General features: G+C 40.7%; 1 protein-coding gene across 2 annotated transcripts in view; it reads left to right on the plus strand.

The window, feature by feature from the left end:
• Positions 1-2,260: 2,260 nt before the first annotated feature.
• Positions 2,261-19,599, plus strand: part of cdk4 (cyclin-dependent kinase 4) — a 54,655-nt gene continuing 37,316 nt past the window's right edge. Inside the window, exon 1 of one of the 2 annotated variants that reach the window (XM_051925091.1) lies at positions 2,261-2,411. The gene's annotated coding sequence lies outside the window, so the exon portion shown is untranslated. The remainder of the gene's footprint in view (positions 2,412-19,599) is intronic. The other variant, XM_028798655.2, reaches the window with a different exon arrangement.

A 19,599-nucleotide genomic window follows, 5' to 3' on the forward strand; every position in this document is an offset into this window, starting at 1 on the left:
GTGGACTGTGATGTTTGCCAATGACATTGTGATCTGTAGCGAGAGTAGGGAGCAGGTTGAGGAGACCCTGGAGATGTGAAGATCTGCTCTAGAGAGAAGAAGAATGAAGGTCAGTAGGAACAAGACAGAATACATGTGTGTGAATGAGAGGGAGGTCAGTGGAATGGTGAGGATGCAGGGAGTAGAATTGACAAAGGTGGAGGAGTTTAAATACTTGGGATCAACAGTACAGAGTAATGGGGATTCCACAAGAGAAGTGAAAAAGAGAGTGCAGGCAGGGTGGAATGAGTGGAAAAGAGTGTCAGGAGTGATTTGTGACAGACGGGTATCAGCAAGAATGAAAGGGAAGGTCTACAGGACGGTAGTGAGACCATCTATGTTATATGGGCTGGAGACGGTGGCACAGGAGACAGAGCTGGAGGTGGCAGAGTTAAAGATGCTAAGATTCGCATTGAGCGTGACAAGGATGGATAGGATTAGAAATGAGGACATTAGAGGGTCAGCTCAGGTGGGATGGTTGGGAGCCAAAGTCAGAGAGGCGAGATTGCGTTTGTTTGGACATGTGCAGAGGAGAAGTGCTGGGGATATTGGGAGAAGGATGCTAAGGATAGAGCTGCCAGGTAAGAGGAGAAGAGGAAGGCCTAAGAGGTTTATGGATATGGTGAGAGAGGACATGTAGGTGATGGGTGTGACAGAACAAGATGACGAGGAGAGGAAGGTATGGAAGAAGATGATCCGCTGTAGCAACCCCTAACAGGAGCAGCCCAAAGAAGAAGCAGAAGAACAACACTCAGACTATATAATGCGGTAGTGATACCACATCCGGAGTATTAAGGTTGCCAAGCTAGAAGAAAGAGATAGCAGCACTTGAAGAAGGGCAGTGAAAAGCAACCAAGTGCATCCCAGGAAATGCCGTAATCTGACAAACTCAGAGAATTAAACCTGTTTAGATTCCAGCAACGGAGACCATGCAGGAGGACCTTATCCAGGTCTTCCAAATCCTCAAAGGGAATTGATGAAGAAGATCCAGCAGAATTCTTTCAGCTCAACGGTGAACCACGTACTAAAAGAGACCTGTGGAAATTAAGGGAAAGTGCATTTAGGACTGAAGCCAGGAAGCACTTCTTTAGTCAAACAGCTGTGGGATTTTGGAACACACTATTGAGTCATGGAGTTAGATCATAAGAACAAAAGAAATTTGACAGATGAGAGGAGACTAGATAGATAGATAGATAGATAGATAGATAGATAGATAGGATACTTTATTAATCCCAAGGGGAAATTCACTAATTAATTAGTTACTATTCAATCCATCAGGCTTGTTTGTTTAACTAATAGCTAAGCTGTCCCGGGGTCTCTTCTATATACTTCAAGCAGAAATCCTTCAAGGTTTTAGGACTGAAGCCAGAAAGCAGCTATTTATGAAAATAGTTGTTGGGAATCTGGAACAAACTACTGAGACATGGAGTTGAAGCAGACACAGTGACAGCTCTTAAGAAATGTCTGGGCCAGATATAGGGACAGCTTAGCTATTAGGTACACAAATGACTGACAAATGGACAGAATGGTCTCTTCTTGTTTGTCAGATTTCTTATGTAACTGGTGCAGCAGGAACCTCAGCCCTGATGTTCTCAGACATCCGTGTAAGAAACACGTAAGTGCCACTGAGACTACTGGGACCCTCGCCAAAAATCTGGTAGAAACTGTCGTTTTTATTTTACCCAATAAGATGGCTTCATCCGGTCTCTTGTTTTTATGCATTCTTTAACACTTACGCCATCCCTGCCTTCAACATCATGACAGGCTTCCCACACACAGGCAGTCAGTTGACCGCTGGCTGTCAAATGTCTCGACGATGCCAAGATGTCTCCAGCCTGAGGCTAACAAGGGCCCTGAAAAAGATGGCATAACGTCCGATCCTCCTCTCACAATTGTAACTCTGTCAGCGCCCACACACCGAGGTGAACAACTGTGACGGGGGCGGGGGAATGTGGATTCGGACGTTCTACTTTTACCCACCCGTCCGTCCGTCTGTCCGTCCATCCGCCGCCCTCGTTTTCGAACAGCTGACAAGACAACAATGCGGAAGGAAACGAGGCGAGGCCTCCGTACGCAGCCGGCGACCTGCCTAGCAACAGAGCCTGGCCTCCAATCGAGAGGCTGCAGGCGGGAGCTACCGGCGCAGAGGTGTATGGGAGAAGACGTCAACTCTGGCGCGTGCTGCCGCACTTGAGCCACGCCCCCAATTTGGGCGGGCTAACCGTTCTCGACTTTGATTGGCTGCCGGGTGTAAGGAACGATGAATGGAATCGGTGAATGAAGAGTCTGTGCATGGGCCGCAGTAAGCGCGCGTTTCGGCTGGATGTCACCAAGGCTTGTGAAGATGTTCGCCTCGCGGTGAGCACCGGCGGGTAAGTAACAAAATGAAAGTGGGGGGAATGTTTGGGAACAATGAGCTAGATTGGCCAGGAAAATGAGCTTTGAAGCAACAGCGGTAGCAGCGTTTGGTGTATCCCCGAAGTGGATAGCGAGGAAAGGCGCGAACGGCACCATGTGCAGACCTCAACTACCCCGCCTGGGCCCGAGGGGGAGGGGAGGAAAGGAAAGAAAAGAAAAACAAGTGGAAGTGCGAGGTGGGCCAAGGCGAGCACTCGAGGGTCCCGGCGGCTGCAAACAAAGAGCACCAGAGAGCCGGGGAAGGGGGGGATCTCGGATAGGCCGAGCCGAGGCCCCCCTCTGCAACTTCCATCCAGAGCCCCCCTGGTTCTTCGCGTCTCGTGTGACTCCGCTGGACTGCGCCCAGGCTCCCCTTCCACGCCTCCCAGCTCGGGCAGGATGCGCTCCGCGTGCCGTTTGTTCTTGTCCCGTAGATTCGGGGATTTTCTTTGTGCGACTTTTTAGCAGACTTCTGTGGCACAAAACCCGCGGAGCTCCGTATTTACGCCCAGCATTGCCGTTCCCAGACTGTCGAGTTGACTTCCCAGTGTGCCTTTAACACGATTTATGTAAGCTCAGGGATGGCGTCCCTCGGCATTTTTTTTTACCAGTTCCCCCGAGGGCCTTCGGTTTGTCTGGCTTTAACTTATGCGGTGCTTTTTCAGGTTATTCCCATTTGTTCCTTTTTCAGTGGTCCTCTTCTGGTTTACCAGCCATTACGTGTTCCAGGCTCATGATACTCGCCTAACTGCACGTTTTAATTCCCTGCCCCAACCAATTTCTGTTCTTGTTAGAGAAAAGTGGATTCTGGGATTGTCTGCAGTACACCTCTTTATTTGGCCCCAGAGGGAACTTTGACCAATTACAGAGGCTCTTTAAATATAAATAGGCACACACTATGGTCTAAACCAGGAGTCTCCAACTCCAATCCTGAACGGCCCCAGTGGCTGCTGGTTTTCATTCTAACCCTATTCTTGATTAATGACCTGTTTTTGCTGCTAATGAACTTCTTTTGAATTAATTTTAATTGAATTTTTTTAAAGATTTGTTTTCTGGAAATTCTTCATCGTTCCTCTGAATTGCTTCATTTCTTTCCGTTAAACAGAAATGAAATGTGAAGTTAGTGAGCCAACAGAAGACAAGTTCTGGTTCTCAAACTCCAACCAATTTCATTCCAACCAGTTGCTTAATTAGGTGCAGAGTCTTGTTAATTAAACCCGTTTTTTTAATTCCATGGCTTGTTGCTGCTCTCATTGTGCAACAGCATACATTTTCAAAATAGATTTTTTTATTTTCTTTACTTTTCTTAAGAGCAGTGTTAATGTTTTGGGGACCTCAGCAAATCAACATTCCTGAGACCTCCACTCTTTTTATTTTCAGATATTGTGCGATGGTCACATGTTTTGGTTAATTTTGTATGTCATTATTGTTTGCTGGCTAATTAAGGAAAAAGAAACAAGGAGTCTGAGTCTTCAAGTGCAAGTCATTCAAAATTAATCCAAAAGAAGTTCATTAGCAGCAAAAAGAGGTCACTAATTAATTAAGAAAAGGGTTAGAATGAAAAGCTGCAGCAACTGTGGTCCTCTAGGACCGGAGTTTGAGATCCCTGGTCTAAACACACATCAAAACGACTAACGGGGCTGTAGAGTTGCACATACTGATTCCTCAGTATTTGTTAACTTTAACTCCTCGGTTTGTAGTTAAACTCATTATATTTTCTATGTTGATTGAAAGCCCTCAACATACAAGATACAAGGCATTGTGTTACTGCCAGCGTGACTCATCAGGCTGCTTTTTAGCACTTGAACCGGTTGATGTTTGGGTTCAAAGGCTGTAGCAATGTTCTTGTGGCTCACGCATGCTAAATGACATTAAAGATAAGACTAAACTTGAAAAATTGATGCCATATTTTTATGCAAAGTCTAGAAAATAGTTTTAATCAAGTTGGTATATGTGAAATAAAAAATTTTAACACATTATATGACAATTTACATTTAGTCAGTCGGTACATTTTTACAGACTCCAGTATCCCAATAATTTCTTTCGACTTCTCAGCCATGCTGACTTAAAGGGAAGAAAATCTAATTAAAAAGAGAAACTTCTGACTTGACAGTCCCAGTGAGGTGCTATACAGGCGTATTACCGTTGATATAAAGGAACTCTTAGTAGTTTTTCTTGGCACATTTCTGCCGAATAATCTGTTGTGTGAAATGTCCTCCGTGTTAGTGTGACAGAGAGATGTGTAGCATTATTCATAATGGAACTCAGATCTGTTTTAATTACCTCCTTTGCTGCAACCTCCAGGTCGTCTAGAGTGCGTCCCATAGCATGCCCTTTTAATTTACTTGTTGATTCGGTGGGCCTCTGTTGAAATGATGTTACCAGGACAGCACACCACAAGTGTAGAAAAATTGCACTGGCTATCAGAAGATGTGAAGTATTTCGCTACCCACATTAAAGGAATACAGTCTTGTAAAAAAAAAATGGAGCATGCTTTGCCCTTTCTTAAATAGCTTTTCTGTTGTGACTGCAGTCCAACTTGTCATTGACATGGAGCCCCAAGTACTTCTAGCAGGTCACCACCTCCACATCTTCTCCCTGAATAGTGACCGGTCATAGAGGCTCTTTGGTGCAGCGAAGGTTAATAATCAGTTCCTTCGTTTTGCTGAAGTTCCAGATGATTCTTTCTCCTCCTGACTGTTATATTCTATCTCATTCCTCTTATCAATACACCCCATAAGTGCAGAATTGTCTTGAGAATTTCTGCAAGTGATATGACCTGCTGTTATTTGTATAGTCTGAGTTGTACAGAATGAAGAATAAATGAGACGATGGTTCCCTGTGGTGCTTACCACGGTTCTATGGGATGAGAATTTGTTTTGTACCCATATTTATCAAGTGTCTTATGGTAGGAAAAATGGTCCTAACTAGTTCAAACATTCTCTGAGTGATAGCCCTACTCTTAGAAGTAGTAGTAAAAGGATTTTATCAGTTTTCCTAATTTAGGAAAGAACCCCTAGCTTAATCAGGAATTAGCAGAGCTTGTGAGCTATCCTAACTTGCTAGCAGCTATCAGAAAATGGCATTCGGCAGATATTGGCATGCACTTCCCCAGGAAAGGCTGAATGTTTTGGAAACACTTTATAATAATGAACCTACACATATCAGTTTGACAGAGATGGAATAGTAGTATTTGTAACCAGTCTTGCATGCGTTACATAATCAATCTATCTACACAAAGAAGCATTGCATTTTTAGCTGAAATGAAAAATGTTGATAGCGTTACTTTTTTGGCCATAAGGAAAATGCACATTTGCAGTAGTGATGATCTGGGTCTCTTGCAATCAGCCATTTCTGAAATTTTTCACTAAACTTTGAAGGGCCTTGCAATGCAAAGAGTGATATGCAGATTCATTCATTTTCACACCACTCCACTTGTGGTCATGTTGGAGCAAGGTGCACTCATGCAATTTGGCATGCACATAAAGATTGTTGCCCCAAGTGTAGATGAGCACACACGTGAATTGCACGCAATATTGTAGTGACAATAGACAGGTGGTCATGGATGTAAAAGTAGTTGGCATATTACTCTAAAGCAGTGGTCTGAAACTCCAGTCCTGGAGGGCCACGGTGGCTGCAGGTTTTCATTCTAACGCTTTTCTTAATTGGTGACCTTTTTTGCTGCTGATTAACTTCTTTTGACTTAATTTTAATTGTCTTGTTTTTTTTTTAAGATTTGTTCCCCTGAATTTCTTCATCGTTCCTCTGAATTGCTTCATTTCTTTCTTTAAACAGAAATGAAATGTGAAGTGAGTGAGCCAACAGAAGACCAACTAAGTCAGGTCCGCCAACTCCAACCAATTTCATTCCAGCCAGCTGTATAATTAGGCGCCGAGTCTTGTCATTAATTAAACCCGTTCTTTAATTCCACGGCTTGTTGCTGCTCTCATTGTGCAATAGCAGACATTTTCAAAATTGTTGATTTTTTTTTTTCTTTTGTAAGAGCACTTTTAAAATGTTTTGGGGTCCTGAGCAGATCAACATTCCTGAAGCCTCCACCCTTTTTATTTTCAGATATTATGTGATGGTCACAGTTTGCTGCTCATGTTTTTGGTTCATTTTGTATCTCATTACTGTTTAGCTGCTAAGTAAGGAAAAAGAAAGTTACTGGGTCTGAGTCTTCAAGAACAAGTCAATTAAAATTAATTCCAAGGAAGTTAATTAGCAGCAAAAACAGGTCACTAATTAAGAAAAGGGTTAGAATGAAAAGCTGCAGCCACTGCGGCCCTCCAGGACTGGAGTTTGAGATCGCTGCTGTAAAGATGGGTGGATCTGCATGGATGATGAACAGAAAATGTTACCAAAGTACAGTGAACTCTGTATTACACAAACCTTTGAAATGTTCATGTTGCACTTTATAAACCCAGTAAGGTTCAAGAAGGTGAGGGGTAGATGAATACAACATTTTATTTCTAGAGCACATTTTCATACTTTATAGGATGAAGAGAAAAAAGACAAAATATAAAAAAATTAGGTAATACTAATTAACATAGAATAAAAGCAAGGTCTGATGTCCAGGGAGGACAGAAAATACAAAATACAGCCTGGTACCATATAAGGAGGGAATCGTGGAAAGGGACACGGCATGCAACACTGGAAGCTGAAGGGTACATACGACTTATAGCTGTAGCTGATTTCAGTAACTGTTACTTTACGAGGCATTTCCTCTTCTGAAAGTACAGCTGTGGATCATTTATCGTGGAATAAATGTCATTTATTGGGGCTTATTCTTATTCACTGTGTGTCTTGGTTTGCCCATCGTGGTGCTCTTTACACTAGTATTCTTAATGGTTTTGAGAACTGGCAACAGTTAGGTGCAGCTTAGCTCAATATCTTCTTTTTCTTCCTCTTCTCATCTTCCTACTTTGAATATTTATTATTACCTTTGTGGTGAAGACTTAGGATCAGTATCCGAAAGCTACAAAACATCATAGGTGCCAAATGTGCAGCAAGGGGTTGTGTAAAATCATGTCGTCATTCATTCTCCGACATGGACAAGTAGAATTCCTTGTTACAACTTGTCATGTTCTCCTCTGAAGTAGGACAAATTCATACCCTAATCATACTTTTAGTGCAATTCTAAGGTGCTTGATATGTATGGGCGCTAATCTTCCTTTTTACTGTGTTTAAAATTCCAGGTGTAGCTGGCCAGCAGGCTGTTTCTGAAATTTTATAGGCTTGCTGAACCAGTCTTCCTCCTACACTTATACAACATGATTTTCTTTAGAAGTTTATTAGTAGCCCAGTGTTTGCACTATTAGGCTGCAATTTCAGAGATTCTGAAATGCTAACATGTTTTTAAAGGATTACTTTTTACTTATGCCATACTTTTTGTAGTGATGGCTGAGACAAATTTTGTTACATTTTTGGGGGAGAAGGTACGTGACAGAAATTCTAGTAGAACAGAACCCAATTGTGGCCAGCACTGGATAGTGGCAAGCAATGGTGGGGATGCCCATGAAAAATATTCTCGTGTGGTTCATTTTGTATAATTCACTTGTCCGTTATACATTTGTATGCTTAGGTTGGGAGCATGCACTGATACAGCGTATTGCCACCCCCACCACAGGCCAAACTAGGACCCAAATTAGGACACGAGCATAGCTTGAACCGTGAAGAATACATGCATTTTATTTTAAAATAGTGCCAGCAGCCATAGTACCTGGCATTTCAGAACAGGTAATCCACCTGAAGCTAAGCATGTTTGGGCCTGGCCAGTACTTGGCTGGGAGATCATCTAAGAAAAGCTTGGGTTGCTGGTGAAAGAGAGGTATTGGTGAGGCTAGCTGAGGGCACTTACCCAGTTGTCTGTTTGTGAATCCCAATGACACGGGCACTGTGCTTTGGATGGCACATAAAACCAAAGTCTTTACTCTCTGTGGTCATTAAAGATCTCTGGGTATTTTTTTGAAAAGTGTAGGGTTTCTCCTTGGTATGCTCTCATCAGGTTTTTTAAGGCCAATACCAATTTCATGTTATTTGATTAGGCGATTCTGATTCATATCTTAATACATAATTCGCCAGCCTCCTCACTCACTCACGTCCGTCTGAAGCCGAATGCGCAGTAGCCCGAAAAACATTACGAGACCGGCATTGCGGCAGGCGGTGGACTTACGGCTGCGAAAATTCAAAGAGAAAGGCGACTTCGATTAAAGCTCTAGAGGCCTGAAAGGCGATTTCGACCACAGCTCGAGGCCTAATTACGCATTCTGATTCAATTACGCATTCATTCAATACACCGATATCAGGTTTGTGGTGCTTATACTTATTACTATTCCACTTGTGCCCGTTTCCTCTTACGTTGTCGAAACGGGCTCTTTGTCTAGTGTGTGTGTGTGTATACAGTGGTGTGAAAAACTATTTGCCCCCTTCCTGATTTCTTATTCTTTTGCATGTTTGTCACACAAAATGTTTCTGATCATCAAACACATTTAACCATTAGTCAAATATAACACAAGTAAACACAAAATGCAGTTTTTAAATGATGGTTTTTATTATTTAGGGAGAAAAAAAATCCAAACCTACATGGCCCTGTGTGAAAAAGTAATTGCCCCCTTGTTAAAAAATAACCTAACTGTGGTGTATCACACCTGAGTTCAATTTCCGTAGCCACCCCCAGGCCTGATTACTGCCACACCTGTTTCAATCAAGAAATCACTTAAATAGGAGCTGCCTGACACAGAGAAGTAGACCAAAAGCACCTCAAAAGCTAGACATCATGCCAAGATCCAAAGAAATTCAGGAACAAATGAGAACAGAAGTAATTGAGATCTATCAGTCTGGTAAAGGTGTTAAAGCCATTTCTAAAGCTTTGGGACTTCAGCGAACCACAGTGAGAGCCATTATCCACAAATGGCAAAAACATGGAACAGCGGTGAACCTTCCCAGGAGTGGCCAGCCGACCAAAATTACCCCAAGAGCGCAGAGACGACTCATCCGAACGGTCACAAAAGACCCCAGGACAACGTCTAAAGAACTGCAGGCCTCACTTGCCTCAATTAAGGTCAGTGTTCACGACTCCACCATAAGAAAGAGACTGGGCAAAAACGGCCTGCATGGCAGATTTCCAAGACGCAAACCACTGTTAAGCAAAAAGAACATTAGGGCTCGTCTCAATTTTGCTAAGAAACATCTCAATGATTGCCAAGACTTTTGGGAAAATACCTTGTGGACTGATGAGTCAAAAGTTGAACTTTTTGGAAGGCAAATGTCCCGTTACATCTGGCGTAAAAGGAACACAGCATTTCAGAAAAAGAACATCATACCAACAGTAAAATATGGTGGTGGTAGTGTGATGGTCTGGGGTTGTTTTGCTGCTTCAGGACCTGGAAGGCTTGCTGTGATAGATGGAACCATGAATTCTACTGTCTACCAAAAAAATCCTGAAGGAGAATGTCCGGCCATCTGTTCGTCAACTCAAGCTGAAGCGATCTTGGGTGCTGCAACAGGACAATGACCCAAAACACACCAGCAAATCCACCTCTGAATGGCTGAAGAAAAACAAAATGAAGACTTTGGAGTGGCCTAGTCAAAGTCCTGACCTGAATCCAATTGAGATGCTATGGCATGACCTTAAAAAGGCGGTTCATGCTAGAAAACCCTCAAATAAAGGTGAATTACAACAATTTTGCAAAGATGAGTGGGCCAAAATTCCTCCAGAGCGCTGTCAAAGACTCATTGCAAGTTATCGCAAACGCTTGATTGCAGTTATTGCTGCTAAGGGTGGCCCAACCAGTTATTAGGTTCAGGGGGCAATTACTTTTTCACACAGGGCCATGTAGGTTTGGATTTTTTTTTTCTCCCTAAATAAATAATAAAAACCACCATTTACAAACTGCATTTTGTGTTTACTTGTGTTATATTTGACTAATGGTTAAATGTGTTTGATGATCAGAAACATTTTGTGTGACAAACATGCAAAAGAATAAGAAATCAGGAAGGGGGCAAATAGTTTTTCACACCACTGTGTGTGTATATATATATATATATATATATATATATATATATAAAATTTTCTTGCTCCCGCTATCTCACCAGAGCCACAAACATCGTTAACCTCCTTCTGGGGGGGAAAAAACACTTAAAAAGCGTTGCATTTTAATTTTTTTTCTGTTGTAGGTAGACATTTTGATTATGTACCTACAAGATGCTCTGGATTGATCCACAATGTGCAGGGTCAACTTGTGTCTCTTTAGCGGTGGTGTGGAAATGATTTGTTCTACAAGCTGACATGTAAAGTTTGCATTACATGCAGTTTTACCATCTTTTTGTTTGTATAAGACAAATGTATTCCAAATGAACCGTTCCACCAGATAATGAAATATTTTTGTAGTATTTCTTTTGTTGCTGCCGCATGACAGGATAGAAAGTCAATTTTTGATCTGCACGATCTGCTCTCGTGCAACTACTCCCCAGTGGAATGGTATAACTTTTACTGTATTACTTACTACCGGTTCCATTGTCATTTTATCTCATTTCTTTTGAACTATTTTTTTCCTGTTTGCTTTGTGTATCCAGTTGGAGAGGCCCTCATAATTTTGTGGTAATTATTTTACATTGACAATAAAGGCTTTCAGTTCAGTTTCTTGGCTTGGGACTGGATCCATGAGTTAATAATAATAATAATAATATTTAAAATATTAACTAGCCTTGATAACTGTCAGATGGGTTTAAGAAAAAAAAAATTGTAAAAATATTTGCTATCTTTTACCATACAAGTATTGGAGCCTTTCTTGATCTGCTCTCCCTCTTCGAGCACATTCCCAAAAGGCCTGCTTCTCAGTTCAAGGCACCATGCTTGCCTCCTTTTGCTTTTGTACTTCTGTCTTTGAAGATGACTCTTTGCCTGCCTCCTACACCTTTTATTCCTCCTTGTGTTTCTCAGATTTGCACTTCCTCTTTCAATCACGTCACCAATACCAAACTGACCAGATTGTTCTGTGGGACTGGGCACTCAGACTTCAGTGTTTTATTACATTGTAGACGGCTGAAAACAACAGCAGGTGTTCCACCCATTCTACTTAACATAAATGATCTCAATCAGTCCTAATGATTTTCAGGCTTCACATGGAAGAACTTGATGATGATGGTCATGTGGAACTCTGGCCTGCAATCCATCAATGTAAGGACAGCACGTCGGACCTTACTTTTATTCTATGTTAATTAGTATTGCCTAATATTTTTTTATATTTTGTCTTTTTTCTCTCTCTCTCTTCAACTTGTAAAGCAGGGGTCACCAAGTCCGGTCCTGGAGGACCACAGTGGCTGCTGGTTTTCATTGTAACCCCTTTTTTTTTTTTTTTTATATATATATATTTTTTTTAGTGAGTGCCCTGTTTGTGCTGCTAATTAACTTCTTGTGAATTAATTTTAATTGAATTGCTTTTTGAGATTTGTTCCCCTGAATTTCTTCGTTTGTCTGAATTGCTTCATTACTTTTCTTAAATGGTACCTAAACAGAAATGAAATGTGAAGTGAGGGAGCCAACAGAAGACCAACTCAGTCAGGGTCCCAAATGCCAACCAATTTCACTCCAACCAGCTGCTTCATGAGGTGCCAATTCTTGTCGTTAATTAAACTCGTTCTCTAATTCCGTGGCATGTTGCTGCACTCATGGTGCATTAGCAGACATTTCTGAAATTGTTGACTTTCTTTCTAAGAGCACTGTTAAAATGTTTTGGGGACCTGAGCAGATCATCATTCTTGAGACCTTCATCTTTCTTTTATTTTCAGATTTTATACTTTGGACACCAGTTGTTTTGGCTCATTTTGTGTATCATTGTTTGCTAATTAAGGAAAAAGAAACAAGAGGTCAGAGTCTACAGGAGCAAGTCAATTAAAATGAATTCAAAAGACATTAATTAGCAGCAAAAACGGGTCACTCATTAAGAAAAGGGTGAGAATGAAAACCTGCAGCCACTGTGGTCCTCCAGGAAAGGAGTTAAAGCACTTGTGAGCTACATCATTTGTATGAAAATGTGCTATAGAAATAAATGTTGTTGTAGATACACGATGTAAATGACACATTCCCATAATGCAGTGCTTTTTAAATGAAGATGGGATTTTTGAGTGAGGGGGAGAGGCAGATCCACAAATGGATAACAGACTATTTGACTGTATGTTACAATTTTTTTTCAGTGAAATCTTTTGATTGCATTTTTTTTTTTTGTTTAACCAACTCTGCAAACTACATGGTAGCATGTAAATTATCATTTTTGAGTAGAGTATTCCTTTAGGGAAATAGAAAATTGAGCTTTTGAAATGCCCTGTAAAATGAAGGTAGTTTTGAGTGTGTCCTTGTGTAGGTTGACAAAGGAACTTCCTGAGTGGTTAAGTGGGCATATTGCGGCTGAACTAGGATGAGTGGATGCTGCCGGTTGGAGATGTGAGGAAAGACTGAAGGAGTTTGTGCACTGTGATAAAGGCGCTATATATGTGTCCGACCTGAGACAGACACTGGAGGCATACTGATAAAACAAATGTTTAATTTTTATTTCTTCGCCTGTGAGCAACGCCTTCCCTGTTCCCACAGGTACAACACAGTCCCCACAAGCACAACTCCACACAATACTTTTATGTCTTATTCTTCCTCCCCTCCTCCTCCTCCTCCCGACTCTGGCCTCCGGAGTAGTGGCTGCTGGCTCCTTTTATAATACACCCGGAAGTGCTCCAGGTGCTTGATGACTTAATTTCCGGCAGCACTTCCAGGTGTGGTGGAAGGACTGCCCATAAGGGCTCAGCAGCTCCATCTACAGCACCTCCTGGCGGTGCCTATGGATCCCAACAGGGCTGCACCAAAGTCCATCTCCCATGAAGCCCTGTGGGAGTCCAAGGCACCGCTACAACCCAGTGGGGTTGCCATCTAGCATCCCGGGGCGGTAACGTACTGGCTACGCTTCCTCCCCTGGTCCTCTTGGAGTGGAGGTGTTTCAGGCCGCACACTAAAGCACTTAACCACTGACGGACGTTAAGAGGTGACATGAAGTGCTTAAATTTACGATGTAAATTAGTCCACTGGGTCGAAACTATTAGTTAAAATGAGTTCAACAAGAACACAGAAACACAGCTGGAAACTTCTTAAGGTAAATTTCATGCAAATGTTAGGAAGGTTTTATTCACAAAGAGAACTTGGTCACTTGTTTCATGTGTCTACAGTAATGTGGTAGACAGCAGGATTCCAGGAACACTGAAAAATTTAAAATTGATGTTTTTTGATTAATTTGGTGGATAGGATTGGCAAGCTTTGGACTGAAAGGCCTGTTCTCGTCAAAAGTTTTTCAAATGTTCTTTTTCTGTTTGCACTTTGAGCTACATTATTTGTATGAAAATGTGCTATATAAATAATTGTTGTTTGTGCACACCTGGCCTGTGTTGTCACATTTACCTGAAAACAGGTCGGAGAAGAGCTGAACAGATTGATTAGAGTTGGTCTGTTGAAATTTACAACATATTGTGTGTATTCAAATTGAGACTCTGTTTGAAGCTATGTCACTTTAATAAATGAGAGCAAAAGCAATCCTGATGTGCACTTAAATGGTGTGTAACCGTTGAGTTTTGCTTTGCTATTTTCTGACAAGTTCATCTTTATTTACATTTACTTGTGAATCGTCCAGGACATAATGATCAAATTTTACTTTTACTGTAGTGCTGTAACACTAGGGCTTTGATTTCAACAAAATTCATAAATATGCATATTTACACCAGACATGAGACCACTAACTTTTTTTGGGGTTGTGGTGAAGGTTTCCAATGGAGTGTTGGAGAATAAAAAATATCTTGCTTGTTTCATTTGGAATTGTTTTTTAATTCAAACGTTCATTGCTGGTGAGAAGACTTGACACTTTCACTTAGGAGATATCCCACCTGTCCCCTTCACTTCATGGATTGTTAAGTGATCGCTGATTTTTTTTGTTTTTTTGGACCAGAGGGGCTAATAGCAGGAGTAGCTTCATTGTATATTTCCAAAATAGTTCCAGGTAAGTTGTACTTGGAAAGGTTTGAGGATCAAAAGTCTCTTGTGTTTTAAAAATTTGGTAAAATTCAAAGCAAAGCATTCACCTAAAGGAACACATTGATTATGCACATACAAAAGTACTTCTTTCTATGCTACTTATGTTTAAGGCTTAAGTAGCTTGATTTTCTTTAAGTTTCTTTAACACATGAATTGTGGCATACAGTACCTCCTGACATGGTCAGAGAGCTTTATGCCTCTACTATACCATTTTTAGTCCAGTGGTCTCAAATTCTGGTCCTGGAGGGCCGCAGTGGCTATAGATTTTCATTCTCACCCTTTTCTTAATTAGTGACCTGTTTTTGCTGCTAATTCTTTTTAATTCATTTTAATTGACTTGCTCTTGAAGACCCAGGCCTCTTAATTGTTTGCTTTACCTTAATTAGCAGCCAAACAATAATGAGATATAAAATGAGTCAAAACATGAGCAGCAAACTGTGGCCATCATACGATATCTGAAAATACAGAAAGATGACGGTCTCAGGAATCTTGATGTGCTCAGGTGCCCAAAACATTTTAACAGTGCTCTTACAAAAGAGAAAATCGACAATTACGGAAATGTATGCTTTTGTACAGTAAGAGCAGCAACAAGCCATGGAATTAAAGAATGGGTTTAATTACCAAGAATCAGCACCTAATTAAGCAACTGGTTGGAATGAAATTGATTGGCGTTTGAGGCCCTGACTTAGTTTGTCTCCTGTTGGCTCACTCACTTCATGTTTCATTTCTGCTTGGGTGCCATTTATGGAAAGAAGTGAAGCAATTCAGAGGAATAATGAAGGAATTCAGGGGAATAATTCTTAAAAAAAAAAAAAAAAAAAAAAAGAAAGAAAATGAGTTAATTAGCAGCAAAAATTGGTCACCAGTTAAGAAAAGTGTTAGAATGAAAACATGTAGCCCTCCAGGACTGGAGTTTGAGACCACTGTTTTAGTCTAATCCAGGGGTCTCCAACTCCAGTCCTGGAGATCTACTTTGACTGCAAGTTTTCATTCTAACTCTTTTTAATTAGTGACCAGTTTTTGCTTCTAATTATTTCCCTTTATTTTAATTGACTTGGACCGCTGAATTGTTTTTTTTTTTTTTTTTTTTTTTTTTTTTTTCCCCTTAAACGGCACCTAAACATAAATTTGATGTGAACTGAGCCAACAGACGACCAACTAAATTGGGGACTCAAACTCCAACCAATTTCAGTTTCTTAATTTGAAGTCAGTTCTCATTGCTAATTAAAACTTATGTAATTCCATGGTGCACATTCTACCATGGCAGACATTTCTAAAACTGTTGATTTATCTTTTTTAAGAGCGTGTGGACCTGAGCAGATCAATATTACTGAGGCCGTCACCTTTCTTTATTTTGTTATTGTGTGATGGACACAGGTTGTTGTTTGTGTTGGTACATTTTCAGTATTAATATTGTTTGGTTGCTAATTAAGGAAAAAATAATTAAGGGGCCTGAATCTTAAGTTCTGCATCAATTAAAATTAAGGCAAAGAGTTAATTAGCAGCAAAATCTGGGCACTAATTAAGAAAAGAGTTAGAATGAAAACCTGCAGCCACAGTAGCTCTCCAGAACTGGAGTTGGAGACCCCCGGTCTAAATAGTTCATGTTTCTGTGTAACTGTTTATTCTATTGTTACACCTTGCCTGAAGAAGGGGCCTGAGTTGCCTCAAAAGCTTGCATATTGTAATCTTTTTAGTTAGCCAATAAAAGGTGTCATTTTGCTTGGATTTTCTCTATTGTTACTCCAGAAATAGACAGAACTTTATTTTTCCCCGTGGGAAATTTGGCAATATAATAGTTTTAAGAATATTCCATTATCAAGTTGGCTACATGGATAATGGAAGATTCCCTATAAGCTATGCTAAACCTACATTCTATTCTAATTAATTAATTCTGTGAAATTAACATTAACTTTCAAAGACTGGCTCTTACAGCAAGAGTAACTGAAGTATTAAGAAACCCAATATGACTCCCAGCCCGATTTTTTTTTTTTTTTTTTTTTTTTTTAAAAATATTCCCACTTCTAGCATATGCATGTCTTTGTATGTGATTGCTTTCTTTTCTAAGTATGCATCTGCATTTCTGTAAGAGTCAACCTCCTGAAAAGTATCCCATCAGTAATTGTATCGACGGCTGCTTCTCTCTTCAGCATTTGCAATCATTAAGTTCCAGATGTCATCACATCTGATACAAGGCAACAAGTCTGCCATATCAGTAAGGGAAATCCCATAGGAGTTGTTGTGCAAAAAGTAGATTCAGAATTGTTCACCAGAATCTCAAAACATTCAGACACCGAGGTAATAATGAGAGATGACATGAATTGCAACCTTGTGTAATTGATGATTATCATCATTCTGTGCAGGGAGGTAACTGGAGAGAAACGCCTTTTGACATGCTTGAAAGCAGTGAAGTACACACATACCTCATCAGTGTTTTAAGGAACTGCATGCTTTTTAAGATTAGGATTGTAATCACATTAAAAAGTGTAAACTGTTAATCCTGTGAGCTTGTTTGGTTATCGAATAGTTATCTCGTCCAGATACGTTTTAAAAGTTGTCAGGGTTTAATACTTGAGCACAACTTGGTGGCTTGTTCCAAGTTACCATTACCTTTCTTGTGAAAATGTGTGACTTCCACAAGGTGTCCTAATACACATGATTCACTCTTTAAATAATTCTTATATATCGCTTTTATCAGTGCCTTTGACAAATCTGAAGACCTGGATCAGAGTCCTTGTGCTGCTGTCTCTGCTCAAGACTAACGCAGATTTAATGTCCTTAGCCTATCCAGGGAGTGACTTGCCCTTTATTCCCAGAATTCACTTGGTTTCTCGTTTATGCACGGACCTGTAGATCTGCTTATTGTAACATGATGACCCAGAACTGCACACAGCACTCCGCAAATGTGGTCTTACTGGCACATCTGAACAACATGGGCTAAGTTTTTATTCGCCATGTAAATCTCAAGTCAGTGTTGCTCATCTTGCATTTGTGTGGTATGCACTGTACCTTCTCCTTTGTGTACTACTTTGTACTTGACTGCTTTTTCAACATAATGAATTGTCCAAGTGTTTACTTTATTTTTCCTCTACCTCCAATTTTCATATTTAAGTTTCTTGAGTTTAGTAACTATATCAGAATCTTTATTAATTTATATTAGAAAGAGTAGCAGTCTGAGCAAAGATGGGCTTCACTGGTGTCCTCGTCCCATTCTTCTCCTATTTGTACTCTTTGTCTCTCTGGCTAATTAAGCATCTTAAAACTTAGTTGTGTATGTTGCATCTGACACCAGTGGTTTCTAGTTTCAGAATTAATTTGGATTGGTGTTGTAACAGAGACTGTTCGAAAGTACAATAAAGTTATCCTGTTTTTATTTGGTTTTCTACTCGGGTTTCTGAGAGAAACTTGTAAAAGGTATACAACTATATGAATTAAATACAAATTGTCTTTCATGTAAATGTGACATCCTGATTTTTTTTTTTTCGGTGTTATTATGAAAAGAATTTTGTTCACTGAGCCGTAGTCTTTCAGAAATGTTGCTCCATTTATAAAATACTTAAGTCTGTGTTCCTAAAGGTAATTCTTTCTCTACCTTCTATCATGTTTCCTTTTGTCTTTACCTGGAAGGGAACAAAGGCAAAATTGTCACGAGGCCTAGTGGCAGCAGATGTAAAATTGCCCGCTTTTCTCCTTGGTCACTGCATGTGCTCTGTAGTATGATACAACTTCTTTTAACTTGCAAGTATGCCCACAGTAAGGCACATTACACAATAATGATATATGACTTCCTTAAAATACCTTTTCAAAACCTATCGCCACCTCTGTGGACATAAGCCCATTTGAACTGTTGCTCCCATTTCAACCTGCTCTTGTCAGTTGCACTTGTTTTCCAGTGTTGTGGCAATTTGTCAGTCAGTCATTTTCTAACCCGCTGTATCCTAACACAGGGTCACAGGGGTCTGATGGAGCCAATTCAAGCCAGCACAGGGCGCAAGGCAGGAACAAACCCTGGGCAGGGTGCCAGCCCACCACAGGGCACACACACACACTAGGGACAATTTAGGATTGGCAGTACACCTAACCTGCATGTCTTTGGACTGTGGGAGGAAACCAGAGCACCCGGAGGAAATCCATGCAGACATGGGGAGAACATGCAAGCTCCACGCAGGGAGGGCCCGGGAAGTGAACCCAGGTGTCCTTACTGCGAGGCAGCCGCGCTACCACTGCATCACTGTGCCGCCCCCTGTGGCATTTTGTGTTTACAAAAATACTGAGCACAAGCCTTATTGTCTTATTCGGTTTTATTTACCTGACATCTTTATCCAGGGTGACTTGAATCATTTGAGAGGTTCAATTCTGCCCCCAAATTGGAAAATTTCCCATGGCAATTCAATATCAGTTGTGACATTAGAACCCACAACTTCAAGGTTTAACGTCTTAACCTCATAACCCCTAGCCCACTACTGCCTACAAGGCAAAATAGTTTCTGGACCCGAAAGAGCACAGCTCATCTGCACTTTTCATTACTAACTATTTATCTATCACTGGGTAGTCTACTCTTGTCCTGGAGGTCTGCATTGGTTGCTGGTGTTTTGCTTTAAGTCAATTTTTAATTGGAATCCTTTTACTTATTAAAAGCAAGATTTTTTTTTTTTTATTTAGTTCTGCTTATTTGGTGAACACCTTTATGCAAAGTGACTTATAACATTTGAGATGCAATTCCTCTGCGCCTCCCCCTATTCCCCAGTATAAGCACAGGCGGGTGAAGTGACTTGTACGTGGTCACACAGTGTCGCTAGCAGGATTTAAAACGACATCCTCGGTCCAAAGCCTAAACCAACACATAACACTGCCTGATAACTCGTTAGTTACGTTTCAGAATTGTTTATTGCCTGCTGTTTAGTTTTAAACAGCAACATTTTAGTTTTTGTTGGTTGGTTGCGAAAACGGGCAACCTCAATTAATAATGAGGTGCAGATGACAAAGGAACCAGCAGCTCTTCAGCTACTGTGATTCTATTTAAACCTGTGTGTGTGTGTGTGTGTGTGCAGCATGAAGTGTCTGTGTTGATGCTGTGTTTTGAAATAAATGAG

This window comes from Erpetoichthys calabaricus, chromosome 3, assembly GCF_900747795.2.
Source record: "Erpetoichthys calabaricus chromosome 3, fErpCal1.3, whole genome shotgun sequence".
Taxonomy (NCBI): Eukaryota; Metazoa; Chordata; class Cladistia; order Polypteriformes; family Polypteridae; genus Erpetoichthys; species Erpetoichthys calabaricus.